The 25,910-nt window shown below is 43.3% G+C and overlaps 1 protein-coding gene across 1 annotated transcript in view; it reads right to left on the reverse strand.

The window, feature by feature from the left end:
* ZFAT (zinc finger and AT-hook domain containing) overlaps positions 1-9,835 on the reverse strand; it is a 121,639-nt gene extending 111,804 nt beyond the window's left edge. The window contains exon 1 of the mRNA XM_027898701.1: positions 9,755-9,835. The gene's annotated coding sequence lies outside the window, so the exon portion shown is untranslated. The remainder of the gene's footprint in view (positions 1-9,754) is intronic.
* Between the last annotated feature and the right edge of the window lie 16,075 nt (positions 9,836-25,910).

Consider the following 25,910-nt stretch of genomic DNA (forward strand, 5'->3'; position numbering starts at 1 on the left):
TGTAGTTTGTAATCTTTCAATGTGAAGAATTAAACTTTAACTGGTGCTGGAGTAAAAAGCATCACCAATAGCATTTCTAGAGCAAATATGCTCTGTGAAAATTGCTAAAAGTTAACCTGTACAATGGGACCAACACAGGCACACTTCAAGAAATGCTGCAAATACAGGCTTCTAGTCATTTGTATACAATAAACACAAGCACCAAAACTCAACCTTTGCTCAAAGCTACAGCCACCTCCCTTAGGCTCCACTTAAATGCAATAAACAGAGAACCAGAGTTGGCAATATTTGTCAAGCTCTGTATGCAAATGCAATCTAATATTTAACCTTGCAAATTCCAACTTAACTACAATCCTATTTAAAAGGAGAACTCCTCAATCTAATTATATTTTAAAATTTAAAGCAGTTAGCTTAAAAGACAGGAAACGTCACAGTTATCAATAGTCTGCACACCACAGTGCTTCAGACTCCAATGATCTGCAAGTCCCATCTGTGCAAAGATTAACCAGACAGCTAAAAACTTGATTCTACAGAGGGGGAAGAAATGACTAAAGTAAACAGCCACATAGTTCAAGTTAACAGTACATTATAAAAGGTCTAAACTGTTAAGAAATAGATTTGTAGCCTACCTGTAAAATGACAGAAAACCAGTATTCACCCTCTCATTTAAAGCAGGCAACTTAGGAACACATTCCCCTTTCCAAAAAAAAAAAAAAAATTAATAATTAACAGTCTTTGAGAATTGCAGCAGAGGTTTGATTTTATTGGGATGCCTGGTACTCTCAGGAGAAATGTAAAAGTAGTATTACACATAACAGCAATTTAAGCTATGTAAATAAAGGTCTTGTTTCTTAATTTATATATAAGCAAGAAGTCAGATATCATTAACTACAACAACAAGGAACTCTACACTGAAATTCGTATTGTGTAAGAAAGGGCAACAAATCCACCAAACGTCTCCCTGATCATCTAGAATACAACTTGACATTAACATACAGAATCACAGCTTCAATCAGTTTGTTGGGACCAAGGAATGTTTAGGTACAGAGATTCATTTTACTTTGATGAGATTTTACTGCTTCTAGTTAATATTTGGCATAACCTGACTTTTAACTGAACGATCAACTTAGCAGATCCTGATCTAACTAGTGTGTTTATCAAGACAAGTAATTCAGTCACCATATTCAAAGTGAAAAACTCATTATAAAATTTTAATTAGGCTTTTGAACTAAAAGCAGTCATACAAGCTGAAATCAAAATAAAACCACAAGACCAGACCATAATGCATAATCACATAATATCTGAGTATATCAACTACTACATTTCTTTTGTAATTAATAATATTAAAAGCACTGGATCAGACTTGGCAAGTCTTTTTCAAGTTACAGAGTAATTGAGAAAAAAAAACAGAACAGAAGAGATGAAGAGTCAAAGTAGGTAGATGTGTAGTTGAAGAAAATCTCACAGATTTCTTTAAGGAATCTGTCTTATGTCACAGATGAGTCAAGTTTGAATATGGCAAGCTCTGTTCAGTGTTAGGCTGGAGATATGCACACCAATCTTCATAAAGCCCTAGAAGTCACCTTAACTTCCCTTGGTGTTCCCTTGAAATACTCCCTTGGTATATTCAGAACAGATGAGGGGCAGGCTGCAGAAAAACTACCCTCCCTCATACCAGAACATTCCCGATGTTCCACTGACCTGAAAGTACCTGATCCTGTCAGCAGACGGCTCAGTTATCTCATGGCAAAGGGTTGTGTGAAAATGAGGATGTCCTTGACCTACAGTGAGATCTGAGGGTTATGCTCACAGAACCCCATCAAGGAAAACATTCCTAAAAACACTGCCTTTGTCTTACTGGGATTAAGTACACACCTGACAAACTAATATTAAAAATTAGTTAGCTGTAGTATTTCTTATCTTAACCTAACCTAATGGAAAAAGTGTGTTTACTTATCCTTCAAGAACTGAGTGCAATATTGATTTCTCTTAAGTTAAAGTTTTACCAGTTAACTTTACTGAACAATAATTTGAGATAAAGCAAAACTCCAAAAGCAGCAGATTGAGGGGAAGATGAGAAAGAATATTTATTTACAAGCATGAACTGTATACAACCAGATAATTTTATTAAAGTTTATCAGCAGGGCTAATAATATATAACATATAAAACGCTAAAGATACTCTCAGAAAACACTGAGTTAAACACACTACACAAAGCATGTGAGCACATTGCAAGAATGTTTATTGAAATACTGATGCATATCAAATATGGACCAGTCAGCCAGCAGAATGAAAAAGCAATGGACAGAATGAAAAAGCAACATTCTCTAAGCACAAAGGTGACCATCTCCAGGAAGAGCCATGGACATCACACAGCTTTCGTGACCCCAGCCAGAGCACTAGCAAGGATGATGTAAAACAAAGGAAGATGTGATGGAAAACTCACAGCAACTTTAAATAGTTAAAGCTAATATTAATGAGGGACTATTGCTATGAGTACTGACTCTCCAGGCCCAGCACCAGAGACATGCTTTAGGAACTCTAAGTAACAGCAGAGGAACAGCCGGACGCGTCACCATTTGCCTAAACCAGAACACAATTTTCCATCTGTTCTGCTTTTACCCTTTTGTTTCCCATTTCTATCTTACTAAATAACTCTGCCTTCTGTTTTACTATTCTGTTTGCCTGGTACGGAGGACATGGGCAAAGCAGACAGTTTGGTGAAGGTTAAAAAACCTGCCCTGTGCCAGCAGCCCCAAGCAGTCCGTACCCTGGGAGAGACGCTTTGGAAGCTCACGCAATGAGGAGCATTTTCTGCCAAGCTGCAGAGGGTCAGCAGGGCATCTTCTGTTGCCAAGCATCAGCCTTGGGAAACAGTACTTTCCAGAAGGTACAAATTTGAGCCTTTCTGGGAGTTATCAACAGCACATAACATAGCTCCCCACTCACCCAAAACTGCGAACTCACGCTGCGATTTCTGCATGTAAAAATACATATAAAAGTCAGTGCACGGCCACTCCAAACGATGAACTGAGCAGTGTAAGATAACACAGAGACATGAGCTCAGTCTTCAGAACACTGGGAAACACTTTGAACATCTGCAGAATGACAACCCTGCGTTTGGCTGAACCATGCTGTATCTGCAGAGAGAACAATGAAGTGCATGAATAAAGCCCTCTGAGGCTCAGCTGGCAGTTTGATTTATTATACTCATGTTAAGCCTCCAACGTTCATTCCCCACATAGCTCTGACACAGCAGAAGATTTGGTTTGGACTTATTTCTATATTCTTTACACAAAATGTCCACTAATACCACTCTTGATATCTAACATCATGTTGATTCAGTGTGAAACATGAGAATTAAACAGCTTTTTAGCTTCCTCATTCCCACAGGATTTAGCATGCCCTCAGACACGAAACAATCTCATCTAGGGCACTTCTGGTGAATATTTCAATCTTTTTCCTTTCTCTTTCTAACCTTCACTCCTGCAGAAATACAGACCCAATTCCCTCAGCCTTCCTGTGCTGTTAGAACTCTTACTGCCATTGTTCAGATTGAGATGTTCTAAGAGAGAACACAAGGAGCAAACTGATACTGCTAAAGGGTAACTTCTGATAAGTCACGTGCACTAAATAAATTTTAAACTGCAAAGTGGGTTGTGCTTCTTCCCACTAAATATCAGCTCAGACAAAGCAATGCCTCTTTATATGGAAGTAGAGCATTCTCCAGTTAGACCAGTTCATTGCTCCCTTAACTTATTAAACTCACTGAAAGAAAAAAGCAGGAACATTTTGAAACAAATATAAACAGGACCAAGTTACCACTGATCAACTGGATCTCCATACACCCTCCATGTGTATACCTTATTATTATTATAAACTGACAGCATAACTTCTTCAAGTAAGAATCAGTGGGGCAGGAGGTTTTTGCATTTCTGGATTTCCTTTTTTTGGCATAATCCTTCCCATTGTGCAATGTGTAATGGGATCTAACATTCACCACTACAACCATCCCTTAGCTCTTCTCTACTTTCAACACTCTATAATGCCTTCAAAAAGCAATCTGGAAAAGACCACTGAGCTCGGCAATGAACACTGAGGCCAGACAGCCACCCAAAGTTTTCCAATAAACTAGATAAAGTAAGTTATGTAAACAAATTATCACTAATAGATCTTGCTACCTTCTAGACCACTTCAGAAAAAGAAATAAATCTATCATTACACAGATTCAGGTGGCAATATTTTAGATAATTTTAATATTATTCCACACCATGCATGCCAACGGTACATCTGAATAAACTTGCAGATGAAGTCTATAATAAACAAAATAGTTTTTTCTAAGTTTTTCCAGTCCAGATGGTTCTGAAAGCACTGACCTTTTCCTCATCCCAGAAGTTCCCTCTGACAATGGCAGGCATGCCTTCACCACTATATATGCTTCCAGCTACAAGATTTTTACCTGCTCCATACTCCAAAGATCACAACAGGAAAAATCCTCACTGTGTTAATAACTAAACCAAAAATGCAGCAGCATGCAGCCAGCATACTCACTCTCAGTCTTTTCAGCTTGTTCTCAATCTGATTATTCACGTGTCTTGTACTGACTGCCATCTGCCCACTCCTCCTCCTGTCTGTCTCTGACACAGACTTTGTGCCACCTCATAAGCCTTTTTTTTTTTTTTTTTTCACCACCTTTCTGCACACTTTCTTCAGGTCACTGATACATAGGGGGAATAAATTTAATTACAAGATTGTTTCCTAGGGCTCCCCAGGCATTACATTTCAAAGGAACTCCAGTGGAGAAGATGTTTTGCCATGTAACGCTCATAAAAGCCTGATATACTTATTTCCTATCTTAAAAAATATTTTTATACATGAAATACATACACAGATAAATTATACATATTAAACATGTATATATTTATATACATATTTAAGACAGGAAATAGATTTGAGACCAAGTCATCCTCTTTTTTTCCCATTTAAACTGCAGTTTGAGCACTAATCACCAGGAGATACATAACAGAGTAAGCACACAGGTATTTTTACTTTGGGCAAAGAATTCCCTGCTTCAGAGGACTCACACAGTTGTCTCCATTAACTCTGTGGCTGTTGTAGCCAAAGCTTATCATGTGCTGAAAAGGATGCTGGGATTAATTATGTAGTTCCAATCTGGCCCTTTTATTAGTATCAGGAATGTTCATACCCCAAGTTGTACATGACAGTCACTTAAAACTCCATCTGGCTTTTTTGATTTACACCAGGAACTTCCGTGCTAAGAGTTCATGGATGTATTAACTGCACTGAGGGTTTTTTTTTTCCCCCCTCTCCTAAAGAAAAAAAAAAAGTTTGCAACAAACAGTTTAAGTATGAACAAACCTGCAAATGCCTGTTAGTATTTGCAAATTTGGGAAGAAACAAAGAAAGATTCTGTGCTTCTCTACACAGGATTTGTTTAAAAAAAAATTAGGAAAAATAAACCCAAAAGAGCCTTCACTTTACTTTGTCTGCTGCTGACCTTTAGACCCGACACCCACTGCATCCTGTGGGAAACTTTTTCCAAGAGCCAACTTTTTTATAAATATTTTAGCAGATTTAAGCATCCAGACCACATTTTATTTGCCTATATCTACTGAAAAAGCTACACACCAACAACACACACGTGGACTTTTAAATTCACATAAGTATCTGTAATGCAATAAACTATAATGTAACAGAATCTCAAATGTGCTACATGCAGGTGCTTTTGAAGTTTGGAGGTTTTTAGGAGGTTTATTCTTACAGCTTCTACAAGTCTCTAAAATGTACACAATTGCATTGCTTCCCATTCTCCTGTGTATGGTTTTAAAACAGATTTGCATATCCTTCATTAGTAACGAAAGCACTAGGAAAAGTCCGTGCATTGCTAGATTTGGGCAATAAAAGTAACAGCGATAATTCAATTTCCTTCTCAAAATAAAAATTCAAGTTTCCCTCAGATGTTTTGCCAAAAAATGTCCTTAAACTTTGCATGAACAGCTCACTTAAAGGAATCTGTTTAGCTTTTCAGTGTCTAAGGACTGCACCTGTTCCTTTTCAGATAACCAGTCTCCTTGACAAGTCTTGCAATCCTCTTGTTTCTCCTCTACAATGAGAAATTGTTTCATGCAGTGTGGAACATCACTCAGGGAAAGTTACAGGAAAGATTTCATTACTTCCACGGGGCACATGAGCACCCCTTTCCAGGTGTGCCTCTCCTCCAGGTCAACCCTTCCTGCCCCTGTACGTGGTTCCTGCAGAGCTGTACATCTCACAGTCCTGCACGTGACTGTGCCAGATCAGTGCTCAGAAGGAAACTTTCCAGCTGTTCCAAACAAGCCATGGAGTCAGACAAGGACAACCACGTTGACACCGAGACAGGTAACCAGGCACTTGGCTCCCTCACACAGCACTAACAAAGGAGATTAAAGTATGAAACATTCGATACCGTTCAAAGAAGGCGCTCCATTTACTTAGAATTAGACTATGCATGTTGTGTTACTGCAGGATATTATGCCAACAAGTTTCGGCTAGATTTAGCAAGCAGGAAAAACAGAAGGCATGTTTGGTTTTGAGAGCTTATAATGGAGAGTTTGTTTCAATTTCACCTATCAAGTGGCAGTATTTTCATTATGCATGACTAAATGTTAACTGCAAGGACAAGTTTAAAGGATCAGTATCTGCAGACACAATGCCTCCCGAAGACCTTGTTACAATAAGTGTGCAGTGACAGTACAATAAAAGCCTTTACTTTCCAGTCTTAATATTATTGAAGCTCCTACTGGAACTTTAGTTCTTTGTTTTTTATGGCTGTTTTATCACCAGCCATCTACATACGACACAGATCAAGGCTCCAGTCCACTAAAACCTCTCTCATAGCCACATGACTTCACATGGTTACAGCTCCATTACCAAAAGGAGCAAGGGGACAAGCTGTGTCTCACTCCAAGTTATTCCTAGGATGTCTCCTAGGACAGTGCTGTGCTCCTGGCACAGATCTCTTGCCTGTGCTGGTAGGAAATTTGCATGTAGACATTTGAGACAACAAGCAGCTCTCCAAACTTCCAGTAAGATAACGCCAGTGAATTATCATGCATGAGAACAGCAGGACAGGATGTACAGTGCAAGCTTACATAAGACACAAGGCACTGCTGGGAACCAGCACAAGTGAACAGCATAAATGGCTCAGGAAAACGCTGATGTCACTCATGTACATTTGGGTTGTGCTGGCCAAGTTTCTCTGAACCTAACACTGGCCTTTCCAGCTGTTTGTAAAACCTCACAGTCTGTTCTGCTCTGCCCAGATGTTGAGAAGGAACTTGTTTTCAAAAACCTGTGTTTCTTCCTAGTGAGAGTTTTCTTTAAGACGAGCAAGAATCTAAAGAAAAACAGAAAAAGTAACGAGGAACTGGAAAAAGCGTGTAATTGCGTACACAAACACTTGCTCCTAATACTTGCTGAGAAAATAGTTCAAGCACAACTTATCCATTTTAAAATGTGACCTCTGCAAACCTACTAAGGTCAATGAGAGTTACAGTAGTTACTCAGTGAGCCCTGCTTGCATAAATTAAAGATGCCTAAGGGTAGCTATGAAACTGGGTATTTGATTTTTCCAGGGCACCTACATATTATGAATTAATAATGAATTGCCATTTTACCAGAGAACCTTTCAGGTTTGAGAAGAAGAAAAACCAAACTCAACTGTGTTGTGCTTACCTCCTCCTCAACACCTAAAAGCTCTCCTATTTAATGTTAAAACTGATTATGGAAGCTTCATATTAAATTGAGTAGATGAGACACTACAGATCAAATTACTTTGAAAAAATCCCCAAGATATCAGTCAAACACTGCTTCCTCTTGGCGTATCCTTCTACAATAGATTTAAAAAAATAAATTAGAAAATAAGTAATCTGGTTGCACAAATGAATATAAAGCAAAACTCTAACGAGAAAACTTAGCTCCCTCAGGTATTTGTAGCAGCAACTCCCAGCTCTGTTCTTGGCTGCTTCCATCAGTTATTGCAGTGGCTGCTCACCACTTCAGAGGAGCGTGTGAACCACAAGAGGCAGCTCCTTGAGTTTCAGGACTCCTGTATTTAGGTTCTTACTTATGGAATACTTAAGGTATTTGATTTTCCATTGAGAGGTTGAGAAGGAAAACACTGTTCCTAATAAGAATACTGTCCTTGAACAACTCAGTTTGTCTTTCATTACAGGTATAATGAAGTTACTGTCACTTCCTTCGGTATTTTCTTGCAGATACAGAGGTAACCTGAGAGAGCATGGAGTTAACCCAACTCCATTACTCTGGCAAGAACCAGGTGCCACAGTAAATTACAAACCAATGCCAGAAACACTGTCTTCACTGTATCAAGTAAATCAGAATACTTCTCCTTCAGTTCCTTACCAAACCACCAAGTCTAACATCACTTAGCTCAGAGAGGACAACTATGAGAGATAATCTGCCACATTAGAAATTCACAAGGTTTCCTCAGCAGTGAGAGAGGACACTTAGAACCATTTTTGTTCTAGGCAAGTAGAAGGGAAAAAAACCACCCATATACTATTTGCAGTGTGGAATGGCAGCTCTGTGAAAGCATATTAATGCACACATTACCTAAAAATATGAAGTGCAAGATAACCACAGCACAAAACACACAGTATCACAGGTATATTAAATGTCTTTTTAAGTAAGCCCCTATTTCCATCAGAGGGTGGCTCCTACAAATGCTTGCATCCTGGCTAGAGCCTCCCTGCTTCTTTAGTAGAAATAATATTGCTATCAACCCACTATTACTACAGCAGATAAGCATTTCACAGTCGTTAGTGTGTTAATTCACAGTATGATTAGGAAAGCACCTCTATTCCCGATTCATAAGCAAACAGAGGGCTGGTGCAGGAAGGCTGATCCAAGGTCACGGAGTAAGTCTGTGGTAAAGTAAGAAAATTCACCTGCTTTTGCCTTTGTGCAACAAATACTTTCTATTAATGAGTCATCGCTGCTCCTCTAAATTATTCTTTGAGCAGGAAGAGACAACAGACTGCCTGTGGCATTCAAATTCAACATGCTAATAGCAGCTTTGCTCCAGGGTTTTCTAAAAAAAAAAAAAAATAGGAAAAAAAAAAATCACACCCAAGGGCCTTGTTCTGTGCTGTCACAGAATCCTGCTCCGGCACTGGGCTGCTGTGGGGGGAAAAAAGAAATATACATATACATATATATATATATGATGAGGTAGCGTGCCATGTTTGTGACCCAGCTCTCTCCCTAGAGAAACAAAACCCAGTCCCTGAATAGTTTTTTACTCCCTCCTGCCACAGACCACCGGGCAAGGGCAAAGTGCAGGAGGAAGGGACGGTCAACGGGGAGACAAGTTATGCAAAGCTGGGGGCCGGTGCGGGGGGGGGGGAGCAGAGCTCCCTAAGGCTCACAAAATAAAAGATAAATAAATAAATAAAAGCCCAACTTCTGCGGGCGGGTCACCGGGGTCACGGCGCGGGGGAAGGGGGGCTCTGCCCGGGAGGCTGTGAGGGGGAAGGGCCCGCGGCACTGGAGGGGCACGGGGAGGGTACGGGGCACGGGGAGCCCCCTCCCAACTCCCCCACGGCCGGGGGTGACCGGCTGTGAACCCCCGCACAGCCCCGGGGGGGCCCCAGGGGTGCTCCCCATTCCCCGCATCCCGGCTCGATGCTCCCCCCGCCCCAGCGCGGCCCCGGGGGCGCCGCTCCCTCCGTACCTGTGCGGGGAGGCGGCGGGGACGGAGGGGTTGCCTGGCCCGGCCCGTCGCGCGGCCGGCGGAGGTTCCCGGCGGATTCGTTCCCGGCGGATTCGTTCCCGGCCGCTCCAGCCGCGCCGCCCGCTCCCCTCGCCTTTAGTTTGACCTTTCCCGTGTCTCCGCCGCCCGTCCCCGGCACCCTCTGACGTCACCGCCATGGCAACCAATCCCCGCCCTCCCAGGGCCCCTCCCGCCGGCCCCTCCCACCCCCGAGCGCGCGCGCGCGCACGCGCCGCCGGCAGGAAGGAGGGAGAGGGCGGGGCCGCCCCTGCCTTGGGCTGCCAATGAGCGCGCGGGGCGCGTGGGGGGCGCGAGGCCCCGCCCCTCACGAGTCACGGGCGGGCGTAGACCCCGATAACACATAAATGTCTGTATTTATCTGTCAGTATAATTGAATATTCCTTTCTATCCCCCCCCCCCGGCAGCCCAGGGTTCCGTGATAGTTCAGAACAAGGGCCTTTAGTGCGATTTTTTTTTTTTTTTCCTTTTTCAGAAACCCCCGAAGCGAGGCTGAGGCTTTGACTGGCACGGGCTGTGCGGTGTCTGCACGGGGCACGCGCGCGCGCTCCCACAGCCCTCCATGGGGCGAGTCCTTCCCTCCTCTCCAGAGGGATTTGGGGGGGTCCTGGCCGACGGCAAGCTCAGTATGAGTCAGCGGTGCCCTGGCAGCCAACCCTGTCCTGGGGGGGCATCGGGCAAAACGTTGCCGGCCGGGCGAGGGAGGGAATTGTCCTGCGCTGCTCTGCACCGGGGCGGCCTCGCGTCGAGTATAGTCTTAAACTGCACAATCTAAAGAGGAGCTTTAGATTGCACATTAGGAAGAATTTCTTCACAGAAAGGGTGATTAGATTAATTAGAGTCACCATCCCTGGAGGTGTTTAAGGAAAGACTGGGTGTGGCACTCAGTGCCGTGGTCCAGTTGACGTAGATGTGTCCGGTCAAAGATTGGACTCGATGATCTCAGACATCTCTTCCAGCCTAACTGATTCTGTGATTCCGTGGTTCTGAGTACTGTGTGCAGTTTTGGGAGCCACAGACTAAGAGATAAGGCTGTTAGAGAGCATCCAAAGGAGGGCTACAAAGTTGGTGATGGTCCTAGAGGTGAAGCCATACAAGGAGTGGCTGAGGTCCCTTGGAGAAGAGAAGACTGAGGCAAGACCTCACTATGATCTAGAGCTTCCTCATGAGGGGAGGCAGAGGGGCAGGCAGTTTTCTCTGTGGTGATCAGTGACAGGAGGGAATGGCTTGAAGCTGTGCCAGCAGAGTTTTAGTTTGGATATTGGGAAAAGATTCTTCACCCAGAGGGTGGTTAGACACTGCAACCGGCTCCCCGGGCAAGTGGTCAAGGCACCAAGCCTGACAGAGGTCACAGAGCATTTGGACAACGCTCTCAGGCACATGATGTGATTCTTGGGGCTGTCCTGTGCAGGGCCAGGAGTTGGACTTGATGATGCTGATGGATCCCTTCCAACTCAGGATATTCTGTTCTATTCTGTTATGTTCTATGAATTTAAATGCTGCCTTTTCTCTGCACACACACAAGCCCAGCTAGCGCTGTCATAGTTTGCCTGCTCCTCTCCATGTCTAGTGTACTTCCCAGAGTAGTTAAGTATTCCCCGAAGATCACGCTGCTTCTCCAGTCCCATAACTTACAGCACGTTCCCATTGTTTAGAGAGCATATGGGTAATTGCTTTTTCTTTCCCCAAAATACTTGGCATAGATGTCATATATGTAATATGTGTAACATATGGAAGGCTGCATATTTCAATGCCTCAGTTCACAATGTGTGCATAAATGTTTTATGTGTAAATGCTTTGCTTCAAACACTTGTCAGCTGTGAGCACATGCAGCTTACAACTTTGTGTAAGGTTGGTGTATTAGACTCTGGATTTGTACCTTGTTTCATGAAAGGTGTGTGCATTATCAGCGTGCTGCGTAATGCGGGCTTTCAGTTGAGATAAGTACGCCGGCATGATATTTAAATACACTATCAATTAGCAATTACACTGTGTCTTTCATCTGCCCGACATGCAGAACACGCTGCGTACTTTATATGTGCCACTTACTGTCACTTTTGGAGCTATGACAGATTTCAAATGATTTTTTTAATCAGAATATTCATTCAGAAATACAATCCAATATTCATCAGAGATGCAGACTGAGACGTGTTCAACAAGCCCTTCCTGAAGGTGGATAAAAGGGAGCAGATACAGTTTCTCTGCCTTTGAAATGTATGATACCTTTCTCCCAGAGTATTAACAAGCCAGTTTAAATCCTATCACGGCAAGACCAGGATCTACTGTGCGAATTCATACATAGACTGGCTTTTCCTCGTTTGAAGGCAGAGATTTAGTAAGGAAATTAAAGAGAGCTTTTAAACTATAACTGAATTTGTGACATGGCTTATTTCTTATCGGCCCAAGTAGATTTAGTGTTATATTAGTGACTGCCAGCAAAACACTGCAACTGGATGATATTCAGAGCAGGAGCATCGACGTGGAAGCTGACTCGTGTGGTGGGCACAGGGTTAGGTGCTGACCTGCCTGCTGAGGGTAATGCCATCCCATACCGTGGAGGCTGTGTGAGGTTCTTCTGGCTTTGCACAAAGGTTCTGGTATATCCCAGCTCTGCTGGAACTTGCATTTTGATGGGTCTCTTTAATTCCAGCCTCCAAAGCATGAGCCTGACTGCGGCCAGCTCCCAGGGCTGTGATGGGGATGAGTTTGGCCACTCAGCAGCAACCAGGAGTGACCTTATTCTAACGGAGCAGACAACCATCTGGGGCAGATGCGACTGTGAGCCACAATGAGCTGTGTATTGAGACACCGTGACTTGGACCTACATATTTGCAGTGCTGAAAAAGTGCAGTGTCCATGTTAACAACCCTTATAAAAACCCACTTGAGTCAAAGTAGAAGGAAGACTTTGAACAGCAAACTCTTGGGAAGGGAGTAAATAAGTGTGCCAGCAGGGATATATCTATATGACTTTGGTGGGTCCCTAGGGAAGTAGTTTCCTTCCTGCATAACTCCTGTTGCTCCCCAGCTCAGCAAGGAGAGCCCTTCCTTTTCTCCCCAGGGGTCAAGCAATGTAATCAGTGCTTGTGGAGGAAATAAATACAGTTCTCAGCGTGAGTAAATTCAAGTCAAATACACTTATTTGGCATTTTTATCCATGAAATCTTAAAAAAGCCAAGATAAGCCCATAATGACTAACTGGACGTGACGAAAAGGAGATGGCACAACAATGTAGGTGAGGGCGGAGATGGAGAAATCAGTCCTGAGGAAAGATCTGGCACTCACAAGGCATGAGAGAGCCAGAGCTCATCCGTTCAAATGTAATCTTGCAGAAAGGGGAGGGGGGGTTGGGGAAGCAACGTCTCTCCTTCTTGCACGGACAATGCCGGAGGGACGCCCGCGCCTGATTTCCATGAGAAAGGCCACTTCTGGCATTGACATTCTGCTGCCACAGACCTCCTCCTAAACGAGGGGCTGAAAGAGGAGGGGAGGAATAAACTCTGCTTTCCGAAAGGGCTGGAGCTGCCAAAGAGGCCCATGGAAAGCCAATTGTGCAATGAGGGAAAGCAGGGAGGGAGGATCCTTGCTCATGGACACAGTGAGCCGCCTGTCGAAAATAAGTGGGAGAAGGGCTAAGAGGCATTTTGATGCGTTTATACAGATGTCGAGTGAGTGCTGGTTTAAAGCAAAATTGTTGACGGGGACACTGATATGGGGTTGATTTTGAATGCTGGAGCATTGCACTCAAGCCCTTGCTTCATATGCATAACATCCATAAGTGCTGCTGATTTCAAATCCTGGCTCACACGGAGGTTTTATGAGCACTTCTCATTCGTAGATCTCGGAGCGCTTTACAAAGAGAGAGCTATAAATAAGACAGATGGGAAAGTGAGGAATTGAGAGGGGCTTTTAAAGGGCAATAGATTGTTTCTTTAAGGGTTTCTGTGGACAAGAACTAGATAAGAACTGTCATTTTGCTGAATATAAAATATTTTGCAATGGCACACTGTGTCAAATTACTTGTGCATAGATATTTATGTTATTAAGGCAAAGTTTTGTCACGCTGTGTCCAAATTGTCTCTAGCTAAGCTTTTGGAAAGTACAAAAAGAAAAGCACTTAGTGTTAGATTTTAACATAGTGTATGGATGTTTTAGGCACTTTTAAATTGAACAGATCAAAGCCTTTTATTCCTAAATGCCAGAAATCCAGTGATATTTGTGTAACTATGTAATTTGACCTGTCTGTTTTACATGTTCCCAAGGGTTTATTATAGGCAGCTTTCAAATTAAGTGGGCTGGAACATGTGATGCTCTTTTCCCTGCTTTTAAAGCCTGTGCAGAGCCCATACTGTGTGACTGACACTGCTGTTAAAGGGGTAGCATTTTAGTTTATCACAAGGTACGCAGCGAGGGAATGGAGATTACCCTGGTCCTGGTTCCTGCTCTGCACTCCAAGGCAGCCATTTAATTTTTGCCTCCTTCATCTTTCCCCTCCAGGGAGCTGGGTACAATAGTTCCCTATTCTCCAGGGTAGCACAAAGCTTAATCAACCTTGAGAAAAGGAATGGGTAAATTGCAAAAAACAGGGAGACAGTGGGGAAGGCCCCAGTGCTTTAAGCATCTCCATGTTTGTAGTCACCTGCGTGGGACCATTTTACCACTGATGTTCCACAGCACCACAAACTTGGCAAGTTTGAGAAAGCCTTAAACACTTTCCCTGCATTTGAAATAACATTATTGTATAACTAGGAAGCAGCCGTAGGCTGATGGCTCAGCAATGTTTTATGCAGCAATCCTTTCACCCAACAGTGACCTTGTAACTGGATAATAAAAGCCATATTCCACTGGCAATTGCACCTGTGCTGCCACTATTTACATTGCAATAGCACCTAAAGGCCCCATTGTATAAGGCACAGTAAACCTGCCTCTGTCTGGAAGAGATTGGAAGTGTGGAAGTGGGAGGGAAAGAAGTAACAGAAGCAAAATGTTTACCTCAAGGTCATATATCAGAAAAGTAGCTCTGGCAGGAAAAAAAGTCAGGTCTCCCAAGCCCTGTGTCCTGTGAACAATGGCTTATAGGGGAAAAAAGGACGTATTTGCTTCTAGGAATATAAATATAAAATGCTGGGAGATCACAATGTTGGCAGTAGGATTTGCTCTTTGTTTATTTTTCTGGCTATAGAAGTGCTTGTTTGGTCATTTTGGGGTTTGGCTTTTTTATTTTTTTTTAGGCAATTTAATATTTAGGCAAATATTAAATTGCAATTAAATTGTCAATGCCTTTATGAGAGGCATGATTTTATCTGAAGTACATTATGATTTTCCTAATAACAGACCCAAGGGATCAGCATTTCTCTTTCAGCTTCTTTTTTTGTAGGAAAAGTTAATTGTTCCTTAAATGATACTGCTTTTGTTGTGCTCTTTTGTAGAGCATGAAACAAGGAATCTTTGAGTCACGACACCCCACTTTCTACCCTGTGTGTTTCTGTGCCACTATCAGCTCTGCTCTGGTTTGATCTAACCAGATGGTATCTCACAAGATGCTAGACATGAATATTTCATATGGTTTAGAAACTGTTTTTCCTCACTCTTCAGTGGTAAAATGTGTTGATTTAAGACTTTTCACAACTTGAGATACTTTCTGGCCCAGAGCCACAACTCAAGCCAAAGACAGCTGAGCATTGTTGTCATCTCACAATGTGGGAAGCAGGGGATGTTTTGGACTGTTGGAAAAATGGAGCTGAAATTTTCCATTAAAAGAAAAAAGAAGCATTGTTCAGGCAGCAGTCTTCCAGTTAAGCTGCACTTAGGTTACATTTTTTGGACATAATGCAGAAAGTCAAAGGCATTAGATCAATGCAATTTTTGATCCATTGAATCAGCAGCCAAGTTAATCTCACGTCTCTGAGCCAGCAAATACTTTGTTTTTGTTCAAAGTTGGTTTTATTTCAGTTTAGGCCATTTCTAACACTGCTTTCTTATTTACAGTAACAAAGTCTTTAGCCACTGTATCCTGTGTAATAACTCAATTACAGTCACCTGCCTTTCGCTGAGACTTTGCTTTTGCTCCTCTTTGGAGACATGAGTGATTTAAATTGATCTAGGTCTGTGTTGGTTTTAGTGGATAATCAATATTGAGTTCTAAGTGTTGCTCTGAAGCTCTGGAGCTTGCAAAACCAGCTCTTTGGTTTCCTCAGCCACACAAGACAATTTTTATTTTAGCTTCTCAGCAGTGATCCACCTCCAGATTAAGGCATACACAGCTTGATTCAGTTGCCCACACATAAAACTTCAGGGCCATTTAAGATGTCGTAGAGGACTCTACCTGAACTCCAGCTCCTGCTTCAGAAGGTCACAAGTCCACTATAGATCCTGTGTAATTTCTGTCTGTCCCATAAATGCATCTGAGATACCTTGAGGTATCTCTAGTGAATGCTTGGGCACTTCCTTATCAGTTGGTTAAATGCAAGTGTACATGTGCAGGCACTTCCCTCTGAGCTGGGTGTCTACATTCCCACTGGAGTCAACAGCAATCCAGTTAACAGGGACTAGAGAGCATCCACACCTTAAGTGTCCACTTTAGGATATGTGATCATCACACTTTTCTGCTTGATTTTCAAAAGACACATTTTTCCAAGCAGGACGTGTTTTGCTCTTTAGTGTCCACACTGGCAACTGATCTGAACACTCTCTGCACACCAGACAGCAGCCACATGTAGAAGGAGCTATGTAGCAAGGGACTGGGGATTCAGGACTTTCTTTCCAGCTAGAAGTATGACACCTCAAAAAGGCAGGCAAATTCCCAAGCAAAAAAACCTCCTAAATGCAACAGTGGTGCTTCTCTGTCCCCAACAGGAGCCTTGCAATCTCATGGAGTTGTGGATGGTCCATTTGTGGAAATGATCAATTGTACTCCCTCAAGCCAGACTTTATGTCAATGCACATCTGCTCTTGTTTAATTTATGTTTTACATCATACGATACTCCTGTTAGGCACACACTCCACATGGAATCTGTTAGGTGTAGATTCCCATGTAATATCAATTTGTGAGTGAGTAATATCAACTCTCCTTCAGGAAGACGTGGGAGGCAAGCGGTGACAGTGGCAGAAGAAGAGCTGGGAATTGAAATCAGAGATCCAGGATGATAGAGAAGGTCAAGCAGGTGTAGCACAGGGCAGAAGAAAAGAGATAAGGAGGAAGAATCAGATGAATTGAAGAACACAGAGATAAAAGAGAAGAGGGAATGACAGGTATGCTGCTTGAGAGGCAGTTTCAGACGATGCTGGAAAAAATAGAAGATAAAGCACTGAAGGAGGCGTTGGTCCTCTGGCTGGACTACAATATCTCCCCAGGACACCAGTGGAACAAAATGTTGAGATTAACAAGAAATCTGTGAAAGCAAAGGAAAACATTTAGGCTGTGTTTGCTAAAGCAATTTAAAGAGCAGTGTAATTCTGCCCTGATGGCAGAACAGCATGGGGGATGCAGCATCTCTCCACTCTGAAACACCAGCTCTGCAGGGCCGGAGGCAGAGCAGCTCCTGAGTGACTGAGTCCCACTGTCTGCTGTTACAAACAGCCACATGAGCCATTTCAAACCTGTCAAATTTTGTGACAAAAATAGTTTGGATGCCTCCCCCTCAATACACTGCAGCTATTAGACATCCCTGTTCAACTGGTTACAAATTTTCTGCACTAATTTTTTTCTGAGCCAATTTATACCACCTGTTTTGCACCAGAATTGGCTTTTCACTTACATAGTTCTCCCCTGCGTTTCCCTCCCTGCTGTATTTATAGAAAGCAGTCATGTTCCTTTGCAGCCACTCTTCTGCCAGACTAAACAAGACTTCTTATGAAATGGGACATTATAAAATAGGCTCTCCATTCCCATGGTCCTTTGAAAAACCCTTCCTTTCACCTAGTCCACACTGATTTTGTCTTTTTTTAACTTCATCAGACAGATGCAAACAGCTTTTCAGAGAGGCTGGAGGGACAGCAGCTTTTGCTTGGGTCCATAGCTGCCCACCACAGGTCTCTGAGTCCCTCTTTCATCCTTCCCAGTCATCACACAGATAAAGCATCCATAGCATCTGTCAGTCATGGTCCCTACATCCTGTTACTGATCCTGCCAATGGAGTACCTGAGGGGACATGGATTTTCAGACTCGGCCATTCCCCTCAACAGAGGTAGGACCCTGCAGATACTCTGGCTAGTGGTAATTTGCCTCCAAGGAGGCCGTGATTCCCAGTTCTCCTCACTTCCAGGAGTGCAGAAACCCTTTGCATAAGACAAGCTGGATTCAAACCTGTTCGTAAGGTTTGGCAGCTCTCAGCCCCTGCTTAGTTTTGGATCCACCACCAGTGTCCAAGTCCTGAGAGCTTGGAATACAGAGGGAAAAGAGGCTGCCACACAGCTGAGCAGCATTGTCGGGGCTCTATGAGGGATCACAGGCCCAACAGCCGTGCAGCAATTGCAGGAACATAGCAGCAGTTACCCAGCTGTACCTTTCCTGCAAGGAGCATTCCTGCAGGAGTGCTTCCATCAAAAAGATAGCAACAGGCTTTTCCCCCCTCCCCTCTAAAAAAATCAGAACAATGCAAAATAAATGTTGAAAATAAAGAAGGTTTTATCCCCCAGGACATCTGTCTTCATGATCTCACCAACTTTCTTTATACCACCTTTGTCTTTATTGAAGTTTTTCCTTAACCTTCAAACTCCATATTCCAAGCATTGGAGGTTTTTTTGCAGTGACTGCAAATATTCTTCCTGATTTATATCACTTTTCTTACTTTTCAAAACTAGTCCACACATTTTTGTTTTGTAGCTGTTATAATCACCAAGTCATTGAATTGCTGGTCAGAAGAGACTTCTTGGGGTCTCTGGTCCAACCACTTGTTCACAGAAGAGATTGAACTAGCCCTTAGCAGGATAAGCCATGGCTTTGACCTATGAAGCCACGAAACCCCCCCAAAACAGTGAATCCACAGCCTCTGTGGGAAACCTGTGCCTGGGCTTCACTATTCTCCTAGTGAAAAAATCTGTCATTGTGTCCAGCCTGAATTTTCCATGCTGCCTCTTGTGGCCAGTGCTCTTCCTTATCCTTTCTGCCAGTGCTCAGAGTGTTTGTCTTTACAGTTCCTATCTTGGTGTAGCTGTAGAGAGCTCTTAGATGGTCCCAGCCTTCTTTGTGCCAGAGAAAACAGGTCCATCTCCCTCAGCCTCTCGCCATGGATGATGCCTTTGAGGCCCTTGACTATCTTGGTAACCCAGGGCTGGACCCTCCTTGGTCCCTCAGCCTCCCACTGCAGTGGGGTCCTCACCTGAGCCCCAGGTGTGTGCAGAGTGGCCTTGCCAGCGTCAGGCAGGGCAGGGATCCCATCCCTCAGGTTGGCTCGTGTTCCAGGCGGTGTCTGCCCCAGCACCTGGGCCCTTCCCAGCAGGGCTGTTCCTGCAGCAGCTCTCTCCAGCCTGTGCTGATTTGTGGGGTTCTTGTGCCCTGGGTGCAGAGCTTTGCACTTTTCTGAACCTGCTGAGGTTTCTTTTGGCCCCATACTCGGGTTTATCGTGGTCTGTGTGTGTTTGTGGAAGCGCTGCCATTGCCTGTGTCAGCGGCCTTTTCTCTGCTCCCCCCTCCCCTTTGCCTGCCCGTTTGCTGAGGGTGCACTTTGCCTCATCTGCCTGGTTGCTGATGAGTATTTGGAGGCCTGGGTTGTCCCCCAGAGCCAGCTTGCAGCTGGGCATTCAGCCCTTGTTTGCAGCCACGTGAGCCAGAGATCCATCCAGTTTTCCAGGTGATCTTCCCTTCTGTTCATTGAGCTTGAGTCTCCTGGGCTCTCAGGTGAGACTGCAGTGTTCTCTATGACCATCCTGAAGTTGATGTTATCTGGGTGTGGTGGGTTAACCTTGACCAGCAGCTACCAACCTTTCAGATGCTCTCTCTAATAGGACAAGGGGAGAAAGAGGATAAATGAGTGTGAGATAAACTCAAGGAGATCATTTAGCAAGCACCATCACAGGCAAAACAGATTTGACTTGGGGAAAATTAATTTTATTTGTTGCCAATTAAAAGACATTCAGGCAAAGTGAAACAAAGGGAAAAAAATAAAATTACACTCTCCCACCATCACCTGTCTGAGGTCTGACTTCACTCGTTTAAAACCTCCTCCCAAGGGGCTCAGGTTGGTGGGAAGGTGAGTTAAGGTCACAGAGTCATAGAACATCTCATGTTGGATCCCATAAAGATTCACTGATCCAGTGAACCCATAAGGATCACTGAGCCCCTCTCCCTGCTCCTCACGGTGCTGCCACTGCTGAACTGTATGAGTGAGACCATCAGCTGGACACCCCAGCTGGGCTGAGGGGCTCACCCATGCCCTGCCGTGGGGGTGCTGGAGCCAGCTGGGACCAGATGTCTGTGACAGATCATCCCTGGCATCTCCACCCTGCAGCCCCCTATCCTGCCCCTGGATGTGACCAAACCCTGCCAAAGCACCAGGCTGGGCAGTCCAGCCCTTATTGGAGCTGCCCCTTCGCTCCTCGCTGAGGCTGCTGGGGTAGAATCTGCCCTTGAGAAGTTTTCATGGACTCTCAGAAGTGCAGAGCATACGGAAGGAAACTTGCTTAAAAAAACTTTAATACTGAAGTCTCTCACCCAGAACATCCAATTTTCTTTATTTTACAAACTGATTGTTCTAATTTGTCTTCTAATAAAAACAAACCCTTCATTGTCAACTCTCTCTTCATAGTCTGGTGTGCTCACTCTGAGGACTATTCACAAGTGGATCAGTGAAACAGCTTTGACTCCGCTCTGGTGCCATCACAGGGTGTCAAACCTGCCATCGCATCTCACCGTTATAACACCTCACCAGTCCTGCCAGAAAGGTTTTGCTGGAGATCATTATATTCTCTGCTCACTTCTGAGTCCCCTCCACAATACAGAGTAATCTGTCTCACTGAAAACTGGGGGGAAAAAAAGTTCTTTCTTATTTCAGACAGTAATTAGATTATCTTTAGTGATTACTCCACTCTCTCTGCTGAATAGATATGCTTTTACCCTCTTCTCTTTTTAATTATAAGGGTAGAAATCTTTTACTGTGATATATCTTTTGTCTTGCTGTGTTAACTATTCTCTCAAATGTTTCCCTAGGTCAGAACAACATCTGTGTACACCACGGAGGCCACAATTCCCATCAGTTTTTGATGAATGGACCTCCACCAAACTTCAGTGCTCCTCGCAGAATGCCACGCACTGCTATTACCTAAAAATTGATTGGAAACATTATTGGAAACATTGCTTAATGTAGCTCCAGAGACTAGCTGGGAATTAATGACTATGGCTAGTTCTACCCCATCCAGAATTTCTTCTGAAAAACCTCAGGTGCTAAGGACAAACTGGATGGAGAGCAGAGGGAATGATCAAGCCCCAGGAACTGAGCTGCAGTCCTGAAGGGTGACCTGATACTCTGTTTTATTTCGTCAGATGCCTGATCATGGGAATATATCAAATAAACAAAAATTTTTGGCATCAACCATTTTACCAGTCTCTTTCTTTTGTAGAAGTGGATCATATTCCTTCATTTTCCTACTTGGTTAATTATTTCAGATACCTGAAATAGTCTGTTGGGTTTTTTTTCTCTGGCGATCAGTGAGGCAAAATCTACAAAATGAGCAACAGTGGGGCCATTATTTTGCTCAGGCTGACTGGCATGGTTGGCTGTAGCTATATTTTTAAATTGCTGCTGTTCAAAACAGGATGGCCTCATGCAGACTGCACCAGCTCTTGCATGGTGTGCAGGAATTGTTTGGGAAGATGCTAACTGGATAAAATAACACCATCCCTCTTCTCGCAGTGTAAGATAGGGATAATTCAGTCCCGGTGCCCAGGAACTTTCCCTGCGTTATTCCATCCATTTGTGTGGGTGTAACCTGCATGACAGCTCTGCTAATTTATATTAAAATAAATTGTGTATTTAAAAACAGGGGAAGGGAGGATCCACAACTGTAAATCAAACATTGCAGCTCTGATACTTGCAAAGATACTGACATGAATTATTTGCTCCATCCCTAGAGTATTACAACCCTATGAGAAACAAGCAATATGGATCTGGTAGGAATAAAGCCCACTCCATGAATCCAGTTTAGTTCTTTAACCCAGTGGATAAAGGCAAAGTAGTTTTGGCTTTGCTGTAGCAAAACTCTTGTCATAGCCCTGTGGAAATGTCCTATCTTAACCCAGCTGATACCCCACATCAGCAGACATCAAGTCCCCAAGGCCACTTTCTGCAGTGATACATGAGGAAGCATCCCCTGAGTGGAGGGAGGAACGAGATAAAATCTCCGAGAAGGATGAATATCCTTGTTCAGAGGAAATTGCTATGAGGTAGAGATTTAAACTGCCTGGAATGTCATGCTCAAAGAGAACTTATAAATTACTCACTTTCCACCAGTAAGGTAATTTTGAACTGACAGGTCTGACCCAATTCCAGAATGGTTGGATGTTCAGTTCTAGAATGGTTGGTTGTTCTTGTTGCCAGATTTCCTGGTGATATAGTACATACTTGGATACAATTTGCTGAAGATAATATTCTAGGAAAAGATGCAAGTGTTTGAAAGAGTTTTAGAATTCAAGCAATTGTGATAACTTTGAGAAATAGCCTATAACTGATAAAGTGAAATTCAATAAAAGTGAGTGCAAAGTATTTCATCTTTGAAAGAAAAACGAAATAGATAAAAATCCAAAATCGTGAATATTAGTCTAAGCCTCAGTATATTAAAAAAAGAGTATTGGGCTGTATTAGACCAGAGGCTGAATATAAGCCAGCAGACAAGATGCTGTTGAACCATTCTCATGTATGTCACATGTAAGAGATGAAAGGCCATTATTCCACTCTATTTAGTGGGGCAAGACCTTTCCTGGGATATATGTCCCGTTTTGGGCACACATACTTTAGGAAGTAGTGTGTGTGCATGTAGACATTTACACCTGTGTGTACAGGGGGGAATTCAGTGAGATCCACAGGAGTGCTGAGAGATTTAGGCAGCATGACCTATCAAGAAAAGGTGACCAAAGGGGGGTTGTTCAGTTTAATAAACAAAGCATCAAATGTGGATGTGGAAAGAGTCTTCCATCAGGGTACAGTGCTACAAAGGGAATACACACCATTTGGTCCCCAGGGGACCCCTACTGAGAAGGCTATGACAGCCCAGGGTGGTGACAGCAGGCATCTGTGGAGGGGGTACCTTTCACTCACCTTTGAGTGAGAAGATTTTGGAGTTTGAGTTCCCATCTTGTACTGTGGCTCTTGAGAAAGAAGCCTTCCCATTTCCCTACTTTCTGCCACCTCCACAGCAGGGCAGGAGACGTTTTTGGAGGCAACAAACAGGAGGTGGCTCTGCTTTTTCTGATATCTGTTCTCTCTTCCTATCTGTAAGGAGATTCTTAAACTTTCCACTGAATTCGCATTGATAATGTTTTTAAGGGAGGAATTACAACATTTTTTTCATACTATTAAAAATGACTTTTTGCTCTTTTTTTGGGTGAATATTTAGTTCAGTCATTTCCAAGATTGAATTGTGACTGCATGGTTGAGGTTGCACTATGCTGCCCTTTAGGATCACATGCCAGCCTCACAATAATGACATTACCTTCCTTGCTGGTGCCTGGTATAACACTCTGTCTTTGTCTTCCAAACACTTTCTGCTTTTCCTTATCACCACATTCAGTCTCTGGAAGCTGTCCAGATCCGTGTCCACTGGCCAAGGGGATCAGGCAGGGCGAGGAAACAGAGAAACAATGTTTTCTCTGCAGTCCTATGCTCTCAGGTAGGAGCTGCCAGGTCAGCAGCAGTTTCTCTGAGGAGGGCTCACAAACACAAAGCAGCTTAGTGAGGCAGACACAGGTGCTGAAGAAGCAGGAGAAGGCCTGAAGTACAAATGCAGCTTGCACTATTTCCCCATCCCAAAGAAAAGTCAGTAAGAAGTCAGTAAGAACGGCCTCTCTCTCACCAATTCTAGACCTCCTCTGGTAGATACAATCTATTTTCAGGGTATGCCTATTTCTGTGTTATACTTTTGAACATCTTTCATCAGTAAGTGTGAAGAACATACGAGACGCATAGAAAAGCTTGGGTTGTAAGAGACCATTAAGATCATCCAGTTCCAACCCCACTACCATTGCAAGGGACACCTTCCACTAGACCAAACTGCTCAAAGCCCCATCTAACCTGGCCTTGATCACTTCATGGATGGGGCATCCACGACTTCTCTGGCCAACCTGTTCCATTGCCTCATCGCCCTCATAATAAAGAATTTCTTCCTAACATCTAATCTAAATCTCTCCTCTTTTAGTTTAAAAACAACCCTGCCCACCCTCCTCCCTTGTCCTGTCACTGTCTTCCCATGTAAAAAGTCACATAAGAACAAGAAAACATTATTCACAAGAAAGCAATATCCAGAAGGAAAGGCAGCGATTTCTTCCTTGAGAATATTCTTTCTTAAGATCTCTCATCTCCTCCACCCTCCTACTTTGATTAGCTGTTCTCCCCCACATCTGAAACTGCATTAATTTGCTGGCACATTTTGGGCATGGTGAGTGTTGAAACTATGGTTTCAAAGCCAAGGAAAATCCTGCCAACTGATGCCCAAGAAGTCAGGCGTTGTCAAAACAAACACTGCTATTTTCTGAACTGCCTTAATTTGTACCTTCTTATATTTGTTTCCTCCTTGCCCTGCAGGAGAATAGACGTGGGGCTATGATCAGCAGGCCCATGACCTTCCCAACATGAGCTGTGTTTAACCCTGAAGAGAAGAGAATGTGACCTTTTCAAGTCATTTGTGGCATCTTGCAGTTGGCTTCAAGTTTTGCATCAGTTGTCCCAGTCCCAGTTTGTTCAGTTGTAGCATGTTGTGCACTCTGGGCATGTGTGTTGTATGTGCCAGTCCTGCTGCAGAACCGCCTGAGACAGATGCAGGCAGACACAGACGCACCAAACTGGCAGATTTCAGAGATATATTTTCATTCTACCAGGAGTTGAAAAGCCAGTCAACATAAGCCCAAACTGTACAAGATTCTTGCTCATTGCAATGTGCCCCAGATTTGTTTCAGCTAAAAAGCTTTTTGAAAATTATTTCGCCTGTGTTTTCCTCCCCATGTGGATGTGGACTAGCTGTATTGTACTGCACTGCACTCTTTTTTTTGGCAACATGTTTCTTTGTACACTTTATCTTATTAATGACTGGAGCTTGTCAGAAGCAGAGGGGGAGGAATTCACATGACTTTGAGGCAATTATCCAAAACCTGTATGAGATATCTTAAACATTGTGTAATTTAGAAGCTAAGAGGGAGCCCTATGCATATTGCAAATCAGGAAATTTTCCATTCTCATTATTTTTTTAAATTATTTTTAAAATTCAGCAGATCTATGTCTTAGCAAAAACTTCATAAACTTTCTGGGAATGCCTGCAAAGGAACAGGCAGTACAGAAAGGGGTACTGACGCTTGGAGGAGCCAGGAGTGCTCATGCCAGGAATGCTCATAGAAGTAAGGGCTTGGAGGATTCAGAAGCTGATGGTCAATGAGGTTGACCACCTGGCACACGAGCTTGGATGAGGTGCCCAGCTTGGAGACAGGTGGTTTTCTTTCTGAGCATTAGCTCTGTCAGCACAAACCCATTAATCAGCTCTAAATAAATGTCACTGTAAATACAGAACCTGGCCTGATTCCGTCCCTTTTTCCATGAAGCTGCAGTTGCAGGTGGTCCATCCTTTCAAGAATTTGCTGCTATTCTGTGAAGAAGTAGAAAGAAACTGTAAAAGGTTGCAAAGAGCCCATGTTTTCACTAAGGAATACCTGACCTCATGAAAGAAAAGGTATAGTCTCTCTTCTCTTTACAACCAGTGTTGTAAAACTGGTATTTAAATAGTATTTTCTCCTTCACAATTGAAGGGAAATGTCAAAATGAAAATGGTGCAGATAAAAGAACCCCCATTTTCTTGTAACCTCCACCCCATCTCTTAAAAATCCCCAAGCAAACTAACCAAATGAAAAAAGCAAACTAAGAACACCAGGGCTGGTGGCTCATTGATGTAACAGTAAAAAAAAA

This window comes from Empidonax traillii, unplaced genomic scaffold (assembly GCF_003031625.1).
Source record: "Empidonax traillii isolate 1590-97213 ecotype Southwest subspecies unplaced genomic scaffold, ASM303162v1 scaffold618:size574337, whole genome shotgun sequence".
Lineage (NCBI taxonomy): Eukaryota > Metazoa > Chordata > Aves > Passeriformes > Tyrannidae > Empidonax > Empidonax traillii.